Source organism: Nannospalax galili, unplaced genomic scaffold (assembly GCF_000622305.1).
Source record: "Nannospalax galili isolate Female #2095 unplaced genomic scaffold, S.galili_v1.0 scaffold39, whole genome shotgun sequence".
In the NCBI taxonomy this organism is placed as follows: Eukaryota; Metazoa; Chordata; class Mammalia; order Rodentia; family Spalacidae; genus Nannospalax; species Nannospalax galili.
Genome location: NW_008346683.1, coordinates 5028411 through 5043261, shown reverse-complemented (window position 1 = coordinate 5043261; position 14851 = coordinate 5028411). Strand labels below are relative to the sequence as shown.

General features: G+C 40.6%; 1 protein-coding gene and 1 non-coding gene across 2 annotated transcripts in view; one reads left to right on the top strand and one right to left on the bottom strand.

The window, feature by feature from the left end:
- Rfx4 (regulatory factor X4) overlaps window positions 1-14851 on the top strand; it is a 178460-nt gene that overhangs the window by 73378 nt on the left and 90231 nt on the right. The window lies entirely within an intron of this gene.
- On the bottom strand, window positions 8855-8961 carry LOC115072047. Its single transcript, XR_003851107.1, has one exon. It is a non-coding gene; the product is annotated as a U6 spliceosomal RNA (small nuclear RNA).

Genomic DNA, 14851 nt, shown 5'->3' with positions numbered 1-14851 from the left:
AGATCTCAAGGTATGTCTGTTAAACATCCAAGAAGGTTAGTTCCACCATTCTGGCATTTTTAATTACTGTGAGGACACTATTCTTTTTTAAAGACCTCTATAACCCTATTATCAACTTGGAGTTTCTTAAAGTATCTTGGCTAATGTCTGTCTCTCCCCTCAGCACCCAGTTTCATTCTATTTTGTCTCAAGCCTCCCTCAAGGTTTCATCAAATCTGAAGAGGCTGTGGTCTAAGGGTCACCCTGACTGGGTACTCCACCTTCTACATATGCCATCTCTCCTTAGCCCTGTGCTGTTCAGCCTGGAGTCACTAGCCAAATATGGCAGCCTAAGTCATTGAAACTTATACAAAGGAAGCGCTCAGGTCACTAGCAGTTGCACTGGCCACATCAAAAATGCTCCATAGCCTAGAGACCTCCCTATTGGATGGTACCTCATCATCACAGAAAGTTCTGTGAAACAGGCCCTATTCCCTACGCCTGTGAGCCCAGGATGAAATGCATCATCCTCTTCACTTTTTACAGAGCAGCCAACAGAAAGCCTCTGCAATCCTAGTAGACTGAAGCAGCAGGATGTACTTGCCTGCCAGGGGTAGGGAGAGACCTTCATCTGGAACTGCTCTTCAGGCTTCTTCCAAAGCAGAGGTTTATTGGTTCTCCCTTAGTCCCCACTAGTTCCAGCTCTTCTCTACCATGCTGTTTCTCTTAACTCCTCCTGCCCCTCTAGTCCCAAATTCCCCTCTTCCTTAGTGAGACAATTTCTGTCACATTTCCCATATTCTTGGGTCCTTGGTTTCTGTTGACATCTTTGACAGCATAGATGTCTTCCTTACGCCAAATGGCTTTTCAAAATAGTTTTTCAAACAACGAGCATCCAAAATAACCATTTAAGAAGCATCCAAACATCCAAGCTCGGCCATTAGCCCAAACTCAAGGAAATACTCTAATTATTAAGAGCATAACTACATACATTCCTGCAACTGCCTCACCATCAATTTCTAATGCGCTGGAACTGGGACTGTCCTTCCAGCTGCTGAGGACAGAGGTGCCTGCTGAGGGCTTCTGCACTGCGTTTGTTGACTTGAAATCTCAGACACATTAGCCCGTCCTGAGACTCCAGCATGCCACAGCTGCCATCACCTTGGAGAGAAAGGAGCTAGTTGTTCTGTAGAACCTTGGGGCATAGCCATGGACAGCCTTCCTTTGAGCATAGCCATCCAAACTTAAGATTCATCCATGAACTTTTAACTCAGAGCAGATAAGTTTCAATATTTCATCTTCATTTTTAAAGGAGAAAATATATTGGTGGTAGTTCAGCCTCCAGCCGGCAAACGGTGCGTTGGATGTCAGTGCTGAAGCTGTCCCTGGGGAGGCCTGGCTGGGTACCACCATTGGTACTGAAATGTTAAGTGCTCTTGCCATGTCATTGGCTGCACCCCGTAAGCACAGGCTTCCAGCAATGCCATGTTGACCTTGAGTCCTGGGGCTCATTCAGGAAGTAGAGAGAAAGCTAGCTCGACTGGTCTTGTGCCTGCTCTTGCTGGTGGCTTAGATGACAAAAAGTCACCCAGCTTGAAGTCATTTGACTTTTCTATGCTCCCACTCTCTTACTTTTTCTTGTTCTTTTACATGTATGTGTGTACATGTTCATATGTACAGGTGTGTATGCTTACGTGGAGGCCGGAGGTCAATACTGGGTGTCTTCCTCAGTCCTTCTCCATCTTTTCAAAAAATGATTAAATTTTTAAAATTTAGTTTATGTTTAGTTTATATATGAGTGTTTTGCCTGCATGTATGTAAGCGCACCACATGTGTGCAGTGCCTGTGGAAGCCAGAAGAGAGCGTCAGATCCCCTGGAACTGGAATTACAGATGGTTGGTAGCTACCATGTGGAATCAAACCTGGGTCCTCAGCAAGAGCAGCCAGTGCCCTTAACCCCTGAGCCATCTCTCCAGCACTTTTTTTAAAAAAATTTAAATTTTTTTTATTATTTTTATTTTCTTTTGTGTGTATGAGTGTTGCCTGAACGTTTGTAAGTGCATCCATGTTGTGCAATGCCCACAGAAGTCAGAAGAGGCTGTTGGATCTTCTGGAACTGGAGTTATGGATGGTTGTTAGCTACTATGTGGGTGCTGGGAATCAAAACCAGGGTCCTCAGCAAGAGTAACCAGTGCTCTTAACCACTGAACCATCTCTTCAGCCCCTTTACTATTTTAAGACAGGCTCTTTTGCTAAATTTGTATCTTGCTGATTCCTCTAGACTGGTTAGTCAACAGTCTCAGAGATCTATGGGATTCTGCTTCCCCAGTGCTGGGATTCAGGGCATACAGCACCACACTCAGCTCTTTTACATGGGTTCTGTGGGAATCAAACTCACAGTCTTGATGCTTTCATGGCAAGCACTTTACCAACTGAACCATATCCTCAGCCACTTACCATATTATTCTAGGGATAAAATAAAACAGTACTCAGGGGAGCATTGTGTGAAACTGTAAAGTGCTCTACCAGTGGAAGAGATCACCATCCTCCAAAGCGGGTCCTGCGCTTTGCAACAGCCTCTATTATTTCCTACCATGCTCTGTTTTCATAGCATTTATCACTGTTTCTGCAATCCTCCATATATGCACATACATATGCAATATGGTGTGTATATGTGTGCATGCAATATGATATATTATTATTATAATTATTGATTGCTTTGTTTTGTCTGTCTCTTCTAGGGTGGGACTTTTTCTTTTCAGAGCTGGGGATCAAACCCAGAGCTTTAAGCATGCTAGGCAAGGGCTCTACCACTGAGTTACATATCCACCCCTGAAACTTTCTTGTTTACTAGGTGTCTCTGACATCTAATAAACCCTCATATACTTGTTAAAGGTTGAATGATTTATATTAATAGTACTTGTCAGGGACCATGTGACTCATTTTCACACATGTGCACTTGTGTGACCCTCATGAAAACCATATGAATTTGGTATTGTGGCCCCTTTGCAGTGGCCCCTTTGCTGACTCCCAATGAATTGGGTTATGTAGACACAGAAATGAGCTGTATTTTTACTTGCCTTGAAGAGCTGCCTTCACAGTTCTGTCCAGCCTCTCATTCCTCTTGGGGTGACACTGGAGGGAAATCCCACAGCCTGACTCCTATGTCCAGTCATCACATCTGTCTTGGCTGGATAATTGCAGTGCAGTCTCAGCTAGTGGAAAGTACAGTTGAAGCTGATTTAAAAGTGCCACCCCACAACAGGCTGCTCCCGTGCGTGTGTTGGACGATTCAGCCAGTTCACCGCACATTTACACTATACCCTAGCTCTCAGAGATACCAGGCAGAGCCCCAGCTAGTGTAACTAGCATATGTCACAGACGGACCTCACTGAAGCGTAAACAGAGAATAGCTTTCCTTTGTTCTGGTTGGCTATTGATAAACTCCCTTCCCTGACCCCTGGATGGTTTCAGGGCAGACTTAATAGCATTTTGGATTTTAATGATAAGAACAAGAAACTTCGTGATAATTTTTGGATGTTAACAGTTTAGTCCAGTCCTCCAACTGCAGACTCACATCCGCTTCAAAACTTATCCCTACCCTGCTTGGGTCTGTCCACGTGCAGCATGGGGACCCACAGTGCAGAAGGGAAGGTGGCTGTGTTCTGCTGTCCCTGACCCTTTCCTCCTGCTACTGGCCCCTCTAGGCTCATCAGATTGAGAAAAAATTTTTTGAATGTATAATTCTAATTCTCCCCCAAGGGAATAAAATAGTTCTTTAGAGAGCCCCAGAGCTATAAATTGAAACGAAGACAAGATAATGGGGATCAGAATTGACACACCTATGGCTTGTGCTTCACACAGCCTTCTCCTTTTGACTTGCTTTTCCGCTGCTGGGGATCGAACCCAGGGTCTTGAACATGCCGGCGAGCATTCTACACTGGCTTCAGCTTCTCTGGATTTTTGAGTGTTTGTGTTGGGGAGGAGGGGTTTATTCAGTGTCTGGCAATTTTCCAGGACTGACCTCATTCTCAAACTGTCTTCCCTTCAGGAGGCAGCAGGTTCCTGCTGGTCCCTCCAACCCTGCGTGCCCATCAGGAGCTGTGTTGCCAATACATGGTACTTGAAGATCCACAGAAGTTGAACTGGGGTTTTAATTTTACCAAAGTATCTTTCTTCTGCTTTTCTACTGGTCTTCTGGAAACTCTGAACCAAAGCTCTTCCTGCACTAAGATCTAACATCATTGCATCTAACCAATAAGCTGAACCTCCTCAGAAAAAACCTGGGTCTGGGGGTTTCTGAGCAAGGAGAACTCCCATCTATAAATAGGCTGTTGTCTAAGCATTTGTAAGATACGGTCCAAGAGAGGTTTCAAGGTGAAAGTATGTTCTCTTCAGTAAACATTTATCAAAATCTAAGATATGCTGCTGTGAGCCAGGAGTTTCCTATTGTACCAGATTTTGAGTCTTGAGGATCTATCACCCTTACTTGCTTTGTGACTCTGAGCAGGTTCCTTTTTCTCTCAGAGCCTCACTTCCTCAATCTATCAAATGGGGACATTAGTCTACAAACATATGGGGCTTCTTGCCATATTCACCTGATATATTTTCCAACTAGAAATCACAGGGTGATAATAGCGGAGGCCAAGTCTGGGCCAGTCCCTGGACCAGCCCTTAGCGTTTCTTTATTTCTTTGTATCTTTACGTCCTTAAGAATTTGATGCCATAATCTTGTTACTGTTTTTTTTTCTTTGTTTAAGATCTTTTATTGCTATATAGATTGTCTCTTTTTTAGTGCTGAGGCTCAGCCTCGCACATGTTAGACAAAGTGCTCTACTATTAAGCTACATTCTCAGCCCCTGGTTCAATTTCTTTTAAGATTAGTTCTAGGTTCATGGCAAACTTAAGAGAAAGGTACATAGATTTCCCCCTCAGCCCATCCATGTGCATAGCTCTCTTATTGTCAGTGTCCCTCCCCAGATTGCTGCACTTGTTGCAACTAGTTGACCAACTCTCGTACATCCCAGTCACCTAGAGTCCATCTGTTAGGGTTGGCTGTTGCCTATTGTACATTCACTATCTATTTGAATAAATGTATGATGTCATGACTTCAGCATTATAATATAATGTGGAGTATTTCCACCATCCCCCAAATCTCCTGGGCCTGCTTATCCTATGATGGTTAATTTCTACTGTCAACTTGACTAGATTTGGAATGACCTGAACTGGGTGTGTGCAGGTATTTCCAGAGAGGTACAACTGAGGGTGGGAGAGGGCGCAGGGAGGGTGACTGCATGTGGGCAGCACTCTCCCATGGGCTGGGGTCCCAGTCTGAATAAAAAGGGAAAGGAGGGAGAGGGACCAGAGCATCAGCACCGGTTCTTCTCTGCTTCTTGGTCTGTTCAAATGTGAGCAGTTCCGCCACACGCTTCCACGGCTGTGAATCCTGCCAGACCTTCCCTACCATAAGACACCATCCTCTTGAACAGCTAGCAGAAATATACTTTTCTTCCCTTAAGTTGCTTTTGTCAGGTATTTTGTCACAGCAATGAGAAAAATAGCTAACGTAGCATTCCTCCCTTCTTCCAACTCTTAGAAACAATTGATTTTTTCACCACCATAGTTTTTGCCTTTTCTAGAATGCCGTTTATTAGCAGTTGGGATTGCACTGTATGCAGCCTTTTCAGGTTGGCTTATTCCACTTCGACATATACATTTAAGTTCCCTCTAGGTCTTCTCAAGGGCTGAGAGTTAATTTCTTTTTATTATGAATAATGCATTGTCTTTATACACCAGTGTATTTGTCCACTCTGAATTCTGACGATTACATCCATGTAAACAGCCATGTGGCCAGTGTTGTATGGCCATGTTTTCAACTCCTTTGGATAAATAGCAAGGAGAGCAATTGTTGAATTTCTTGGTCAGCTCTGGGTAAAAAAATATTGTCACAAACTGTCTTCCAAAGAGGCTGTGCCCTTCTAGCAGTAACTGAAAGCCCTTGTCTCATACTCTCATCCAATTGGCGTGTCAGTGTTCTGGGCATGTAGTGGCATGTCACTGTTATTTTAATTTGAATTTCCCTGATTGACATCTAAGATGGACCCTTTTTTCACATAATTATTTGCTATCTGTACATCTTCAGTGGAATCTTCATTAATGTATGTCCTTACTTTTTAACTGAGTTGTTTGTTTTCAATCCCAGGATCCCACATAAATGTAGAAGGAGAGAACTCGTGACACATTCATACATCATATCACGCACACATATATACACACACAAATAAAAATATGAAAAAAAAACATTATGCAATATATACAAAGAACTCCTAAAATTCAAATATAAGAAAACAAACAACTCAATCCTGGGAATGAACTCAAGTAGTCAGGCTTGTGTGACAAGGGCTTTACCCACTGAGCCATCCTTCTAGACCTGGATAATGACTCTTTATCAGATGTGTCTTTTGCATTTTTTTTCCAGTTGTGGAATGTATTTTCATTCTCTTAAGTTTGTGTTTCACTGAGTGGAAGCTTTTAATTTTAATGAAGTCCAGCTTATCAGCTAGTTCTTTGGTGGTACTGATTCTAGTTCTCCTGTGCTGTTGTCAAGGAGGGTTAGAGTTTTTCATTTCACATTTAGATCTAGCATTAGTTACTTTTATCATAAGCAGAGTACTTGACAGAAACAAGGAAAACTTTTGAGGAGAGGTTTTCTTTGAACCCACAAATTCATGGCAGGGAAGACGTGATGGAGTTCATGGTGGTCAGAGCTGTACCTGTCTGTGATAGTGGGAGGACAAGGTGTGACTTGTTACATTTCTACCACTCAAGGAGCAGAGAACCAGTCAGGAAGCAGAGCCAGCCCATAACCCTCAAAGCCCACCCCCATAGCTCTACATCCTTACACTAGACCCCATATCCCAAAGATTCCATAACCTTCCCAAACAGCACCACCATCTGGACACCAAGTCTTCAAGTGCAAGAGCCTGTGGGAAATACTTCACATGAAAATCTTAAGAGGTCTACAGTCCATTCTGAGTTAATTTTTTATGAAGCATGTCTAGATTCATTTGGGATAAATGTTTAGATTTTTTTGCATATGGATGTATATTATTCCAAAACAGTTGTTGAAAAGTTGATCTTTACTCCATTGCATTGCCTTTGGTCCTTTGTTAAAGATCAGTTGACTATGTGGGTGTATTTGTTACTTTTTTATTGACAAAATACATGGCAAAAGTGACAAGGAAGGAAGAGTTTATATTGGCTCTTGCCTTGAGGGCAGAGTTCCTCATGGCAGTGAAGTCATGTTCACATTGCACCCACAGTCAGGAAGCAGAGAGACAGGAATCCTGGTGCTCCATCAGTTTTGTCCCCCATACTAAGTCCAGGATTCCAGGCCATGGGATAGTACCACCCACATGTGGGTCTCCCTCCTCCTCTCTGGAAAGATCCTCAAAGCACACCCTGAGGTATGTTTCCTAGATAATTCTAATCCAGTGAAGTTGACAATGAAGATTACTCATCATAGTGGGTCTACTTCTATACTCTCCACTGTTTCGTTAATTTATTTGTCTGTTCTTTTGCCAATACCAGGCTGCCATGATTACTGTTCCTCTACAGGAAACCTTGAAGTCAGTAGTGTTAGGCCTTTGGCTTTGTTTTTCTTTAATGCTGAACTGGCTATTCTGGGTCTTTTGCCTCTCCATATCAACTTTAGAATCAGTTTATTAATATCTAAGTATAACTTGCTGGGATTTTTATTTTTTGAGCCATCTCTGCAGTCCCTTCACTTGATTGTATTGAATCTATATATCAACATTGGCTCTTCCTCTCTGAGTACAGAAAGTGCTCTCCTTGAGCTCGTCTTTGATCTCTTTCATCTGACTTTTATAGTTTTTTTTTCATGCAGCTCTTGTACATATTTAATTATATTTATATATAATTTTTGTCTTTGAGAGTTTTAATATAAATGGTGTCATTGCTGGTATGTAGGAAAGCAATTGTCTTTTATATATTAACCTCATATCCTGAATTGCTGTAATTTCTTTTTAATTTCAGGAGTTTGCTTCAGTGTTTTATTTCTCAAATACTTTTGATTTTCTGTATAGACAATCATGTTATCTGTGAACAAAGAGAGTTTTATTCATTCTTCCTAATTTAAAAATCCTTTATTTCTAAATATCCTTTATTTCCTTTTCCTACATTATTGCATTAGATAGGCCTTCCAGTACAATGTTGAAAAGAATTATAAATAGAGGACAGCCTAGCCTTGATCCTGCTCTAAATGGGAAAGCTTTGACTTTCTTATAATTAAACATGATATTAGCTATAGATTTTATTTTGTCAAAAATTTTTAGCAAGTTAAAATTTTCCTCTATTTGCTGAGTTTTTATTTCAAATAACGTTAGATTTTTGTCAAATGCATCTATTTTCATAATTGGGTTTTGCCTGTTAATGTGTTGCACTACATTAAATGATTTTCAAATATTAAACCAACCATGTACACCTGGGATAAATACTTTAGACACTGTTGAATTAACTATGCTAATGTTATATTGAAGATTTACTTGTTTATTTGAGACAGGGTCTTCCTGTAGCCCTAGATGGCCTGGAACTCGCTCTGTTGAACAGGCTGGCCTCGATCTTATAGAGATCTGCCTGCCTTTGTCTCCCAAATGCTGGGATTAAAGGTGTGTGCCATCACACCCAGCTCTATTAAGGATTTTGTCATCTATGTTCATGACAGATATTGGTCTGTAGTTTCCTCCTAATGTTTCTATTTCTATCTGGTTTGAATTTTTGTATTAGGGTACACTTGGCTTTGTAGAATTAGGAAGTGTTCTGTTTCTCTCCTCCAAAAGAGATTATAGAGAATTGGTATGATTTCTCTCTATTCACAAATTTGTGTGTCATCCTTGTGCAGGGCCCTTGCTAATCTTCTCTGTATCATTCTAATTTTAGCATATATGTTACCAAAGCGAACACTGGTATAATCTATCTATCTTTCATCTATCTATCTATCTATCTATCTATCTATCTATCTATCTATCATCTATCATCTATCTATCATCAATCATCTATCTTTCTTTCTTTCTCCTTCCTTTCTCTCTCTCTCTCTCTCTCTCTCTCTCTCTTTCTCTCTTTCTTTTTTTTTTCTGTACCCCCAGCTGACCTGGAATTCCTTATATAGACCAGGCTGGCCTTGAACTCACAGAGATCCGCCTACCTCTGCCCCCCAAGTGCTGGGATTAAAGGTGTGTACCACCACGCCTGGCTATAATTTCTTTATTAAATGTTGGGCAGAATTCTTTAATAAACTCACCTGGGTCTGATGCTTTTTATGCTGGATGGTTATTAATTATTGATAATCATTGTTAATTCTTTTAATAGACTTAGAATTTTTCCTAATTATCTATTTATTTTTGTTTGCGTTTTAGCAAACTGTACCTTCTAAGAAATGGTGCATTCGTATGCTTCATCTATGTTGTCAGATTTGAGACATAGTGTTCCTTTATTCTCCTTTCAATGTATGTAGGGTCTATAGTGATGCTCATTCCTTCATTTCTGACATGAATAATTTGTGTCTTCTATTTTTCTTAACCTGGTTAAATATCTACTCATTTTATTAATCTTTTCAAAGAACCAGCATTTGGCATCGTTGATTTTTTTCTCTAGTTCCCATTTTCAGTTCCATTAGTTTCTACTCTGATTCCTGCTAGTTATTTTCTTCTGCTTTCTTTGGATTTAATTTGCTCTTCCCCCTTCCCCCTAATTTTCTAAGATTGAAACTTAGATTTATTTTCAGAGCTTTCTTCTTATCTAATGTATGTACTCAATATTGTGAATTTCCCCTAAGCACTACTCTTATTTTATCCACAAAATATATTTTCATATGGGTCAAAATATTTACAGTTTTTTCTTGATATTAATTTTTGCCCTTTATGCTGCTTAGAAATGCACTATTTCTCTGTGGTTTTGGTGGTTCCCAGTTATTTATTCCTAGTTTAATTCTATTGTGCCCTAAGAGCAGAAATGCTATGATTTCTAGTCTCTTAAACTCATTAACTTGTGACTCAGAATGTAGTTTCTTTTGATGAATGTTTCTTGTGCGTTTGAAAAGAATGTGTGCTTTACTGTTGTTGGATGAGGTAGTCGGTTTCAGTTATAGCCAGTCCACTCACAGTATTCTTACTGATTTTCTGCTAACTGGATCTTTCTGTTTCTGATAAACAGGTGTTGCAGGCTCCAACTGTCACAATGGACCTGTCGGTTCCCTTCAGTTTCTATTAATTTTTTTCCATTTTAATGTGCGACATGGATGTGTGCATTGAATGTGGATATGTGTATGCATGTTTGCATGAGTGTACATGTATATGTGGAGGCCAGAAGTTGATGCTGGGAATAATCCTTCACTGTTCCACCTTATTCGTTAAGGCAGGGTCTCTTAGCAAACACAGAGCTGCTGGCTATGGGTAGACTTTCTAGCCATCTTGGTCTGGGAGTCCCTGTCTTTACCTTCTGAGACTGGAATTACAGGTGGACTGCCATGCCCATACAGTATTTACATGGATTCTGGTGATCTGAACTCTGGTCCTCATGCTTTCTCAGCAAACGCTCTAACCATTGAGCCGTCTCCCCAGGCCGCCGTCCCCCCCCCAGTTTTATTAAATTTTATCTCACATAGCTTGATGTTCTGTTTTTAAGAACAAACGCGTTAAAAATGGTCACAACTTCTTAGAGAACTGATCCTTTTGTCCCTGTATAATACACTCTTTTATCCCCTTTTCCTTGACGTGAAGTCTGTGTTGTCTGAAGTTAATGTAACTACTCACACTTCTGATTAGTGCTAGCATGGCGTTGCTTCTCCATCCATTTACTTTTCATCTATATGCATCTTTATATTTAAAGCTTTTTAAAAATATTTTATTTATTATTTTTACTTTATGTGTATGAGTGTTATGCCTGCATGTAGGTAAGTGCACCCCTGTCATGCAATGCCCGCAGAGGAGAGAAGAGGCTGTTGGATCCCCTGGAACTGGAGTTATGGACAGTTGTTAGCTGCCATGTAGGTGCTGGGATTTGAACCTAGATCTTCTGCAAGAACAGTGTTCTTAACCTCTGAGCCGTCTCTCCAGCGCCATAAAGCTTTTTTTTTTTTTTTTAAATAGACAACCCATAGTTGAATCTTATTTATTTATTCCAACAATCAATCAACTGTGCCCCTTGCTCTCTCTTTCTCAGAGAGGGTCTTGCTAGGCTCTTTCTGTGTAGCCTAGGCTCTCTATGTAGCACAGGTTGGCCTTGAATCCTGATCCATATGCCTAGCTTTCTGAGGTTCAGAGTATGTTCCAGCTTCAGCAATTTGTCTCTTAACTGATGCATTTGCCCATTGATGCTCACAGTGGTTACTGACACAATCAGAATAATATTACCATCTCTGTTAGCTTTCCATTCATTTCCCTTATTCTTTATTCTATTTTTGTATTTCATTGGGTTTTTTTTCCGGCATTTATGGTTTGATTTACTTATTTACTATTTGTTTATTTACTTATTTAGAGACAGTGTCTTGCTATGTAACCCAGGCTAGCCTCAGGCTCGCACTTGTCCTTACTCAGCCTCCTGAGTGCTAAGATTATAGGTGTGTACCACCATGCATCTTTTTCTGTTTTCTTTTTTGGCATTTTTAAAATTCGTTACATTTTTGTGTCTGTGTGTATATTGTGTGTGTGTGTGTGTGTGTGTGTGTGTGTGTGTGTGCACTACCTGTTCCTGTACATGTAGAGGACGGAGGTTGACGTCAAGTATCTTCTTTCCTCTCCAGCTTTCTTTTTGAGTTCACCATTTTGGCAAAACTAGCTGATCAGACTCCCTAGCTCTGCCCCCCAGCGGTGGGGTCACAGATGCATGCTGCTGCACCCTGCTTTTACTCAGGTGCTAGGAACCCCAGCTTAGGTCCTCACGCTTGCACAGCAGGCGCTTTATCGACCAAGCCATCTCCCAGCCTCTCTTTGTACGGCTCTGCTTTATCTTGTTAAGATGATTTTAGTGCTTACCTTGAAGTTTGCAGTATACATTGACAACTAATCAAGCCACTTTCAAATAACACAATAGCACTTCACAAGTGAGTGCCTGGTAACTACCCTACTTCCTCCCTTCCTCACTCTTGTATCATTGCTTTGCTGTCCTTAATTTCACTAATGTACAAGCTTACATAGGAATATATATTATAGATCAATAAATATATTAATAAAAGTATTAATTATGGGGTTTGGGATTTAGCTCAGTGGTAGAGTGCTTGCCTAGCAAGCGCAAGGCCCTGGGTTCAGTCCTCAGCTCCGAAGGAAAAAAAAGACAAAAAAATATTAATTATGTATTATATATATAAAATTCAGTGTATTGTTACCACTATCATTTTGAACAAAATGTCATCTGTCAAGGCAATTAAAACCAAGTTTTGCTTTTCCCTTCAGTTATTGGTTAGGAAGAGAAAGGATGAGGCACTACCAATTTTTATCCATGTAAGGGCATTTCTGATATGCACATGACAACTATGACATGGAGCCAGGACCCTGAAGCACTGCAGGGTATGAAGATGTTCCTTGATTTAAATCGTGTTACATCAAAACCTATCCATCATAAGTAGAAAATAGTGTAAGTTGAAAATGGGTTTAGAGTTTTGAACCTACCATCCATTGTAGCTGCTAGACTACCTTAAACATGCCTGGAACACTTCCCTTAGCCTATAGTTGGGAAAAATTAGCCCAAACAAAGCCTACTTTATAATAAAGTATTGACTATACAATGTAATCTATTGAATACCTCAACCCCACACTTACTGGTAACACAGTACACTGTGGAGTTCCAGTTGTTTGTCTCTGTGCAATTGTGTGGCTAAGTGGAGCTGCCTGGCATCACCAGAGATTATCATCCCACATTAACACAATCCAAAAATCAAGGTATGTCTTCTCCCAAACATCTATCACTTTTGCAGCTCCTTAAAGTCAAAACATTGTCAGATGAGCCATCATAAACAGGGGCCCATATGTGTACTCTCAGCTTATGAGCCAGTTAAAAGTGATACTGGTGGTTCAATATGATCACTTAAGACTCCAAGGATGACATGATTTATATGTTGAGTTTCTCAGGAAAAGGCAGATATACGGAAAGGCATTAGACAGTTTTGACAGTGTAATGTGAACATGTGAAGAGCCATTTAGTACCACAGACTTAGCTTCCCCAAAGGCTTGGTAATAACTCAGATTCCTCAGTTGTGCTTGTCTATAAACATACAACCAGAACAGGTTATAAGCCATCAATATTTACCAGTTATCTCCATGTATTGAGTTTAATCTACTAGGGCGACTTAGAGATCCGTTGGTATGGTTCCCTTACTTTCCAGATGAGGACATTAACACTCAGGGGGGAGGGATTGGTCTTCTCAAATTGATACCTTTAGTGGCAGGGCTCCCCCTACCCCATTCCTGCCCAGAGATGGCTGAGTTGGCAGGCTGGATAGTGGGAAGACATCAATAAGATATAAAGAAAGGAGAGAAAGGGAAGCCATGTGAAAATATTGTATGAATTTAGTTTATTTATAGCCTGCATTTTTCTAATGATGAATGGGCATCACTGATAGCTGGGCTGTAGGTGGCTCTTCCTTGAATATCTAGCTCCTTCCTTCTTGCTGGCCATCCTTGATCAGTGATGGGGAAAGTCAAGAATGTGTGGGAGAATCTGTGGTTCAGCTGCTACATATACCTGGATCACAGGTGGAGGTGAAACCTCTCCCTTAAAGTCCCTCTATTCTGTCTGCCTTTCAGCCTGCTCTGACCTAGGAGGGTACACTTGCATGCCCATGGAGGTATAGCAGATAAGGATGTCCTGGAGGCATATTTAGGCACTGTCAGCAATGACTTCTTTCCAACACTCAAAGAAAATAGTTACACAGATGTATGTCTTTTCACATTAAATTCCCATTATGTTTGCCTCAACATTTAAAATATGTTATCAAATGTTCAGGTCAGAATATCTAATTTTATACCAGATTCTGTATCTTGTTAATTTACTTTTCTTAGTGTAGGTTTGTGTAAAATTCTGAGGTCAAATTAGGTCTGAATCTTGGCCCTGGCATTGACCGTTTAGCAGCTCTGGGTCCAGTTTCTTTGACTATAAAGTGGAATTGTGAGAGAACCTATGGAGAGAACTGTAGCAGAGGGAATGACTGTAGGCACCACTTAGCTCAGTACCCAGTAAATATGAACACTCAGAGCCTGTTAGTTACAATTATGGCTTCAGTTTATTATAGCAACAACTCAAGACTCTAGTACCTCATGCTTTTAATACATCATCCCTAACATATGAAAGTTCCAGGTCTTCTAGGTGCTCTTCCTTTTGAGCAAATATGAAAACCATTGTTCTAAAAATGTCCCACATCACACTCGCTGCCATCACCACCCGCACCTCTCTTATGATCGTCTGCACAATTATTCCATTTGTGACTTAACCTGCGTCTTATGTAACTCTCCCCCTCTTGAGCTAAATCAGTCTGCCAAGACTCATATTTTCTTGCACACATGGCACATTATCCAGTCAACCTAAGGACATCACTGGGTTCACATATGGTGTTCAAGATTTTCTTGCAATTGCTATCCATGGCACCCCCTTCATCGTTTACCATCACCTTCCCAGCCTTGGGTTTCTCAAAGAAGTCTTCAATTAGTCACAGACATGATTTGAAATTCTACTTCTGTCTCACTGAGGTCAATATGAATTTCTTGTAGAAATTATAATACTTTTCTTGGAAATTATAATACTTCCAACAGATCCTGCAGGATTCTACCCCTTCAGTTCCCAATGTCTGACCCAGGAATGCCTA